Source organism: Rhagoletis zephyria, unplaced genomic scaffold (assembly GCF_001687245.7).
Source record: "Rhagoletis zephyria isolate East Lansing unplaced genomic scaffold, Rhagoletis_zephyria_1.1 Rzeph_scaffold_02827, whole genome shotgun sequence".
NCBI lineage: Eukaryota > Metazoa > Arthropoda > Insecta > Diptera > Tephritidae > Rhagoletis > Rhagoletis zephyria.
In genome coordinates this window covers 1-522 of record NW_016159911.1, presented here as the reverse complement: position 1 = coordinate 522, position 522 = coordinate 1, and positions in this window count along the sequence as shown.

The following is a 522-nucleotide window of genomic DNA, read 5'->3' as shown; positions in this document are numbered from 1 at the left end:
CAACTAGTAACGCAGTAACTCAACCCCTTCCGCCGGTACTCCAGTCTGATATAAGGAAGCTAGTTGTGGTTCCGCCGAAGAAGTCAATCGTTGTCTCTAGATTCGAAAGACACTTCCTAAGACGATATAAAGTTTCATCTCTCATTAAAAATTAGCACTGTCGGCTTAAGCATCAGAAAATTTAATTTTAAATACCAAAGAAATATTGCGTGATTTAAAATTGACGTAAATTTAGATAATTTTAATGCGCTGCTTAGTAGTTCTTTTTGGGCCCCCGGAGCTTTCGTTTGTGCATTCGAATATAGGCCCAAAAAAGGACTTAGGTAATATTCCACGTCATAACACCGAATCAAAAAACTATCTGCTTTAAGTATTTATTACCAAAATNTATAAAGTTTCATCTCTCATTAAAAATTAGCACTGTCGGCTTAAGCATCAGAAAATTTAATTTTAAATACCAAAGAAATATTGCGTGATTTAAAATTGACGTAAATTTAGATAATTTTAATGCGCTGCTTAGTA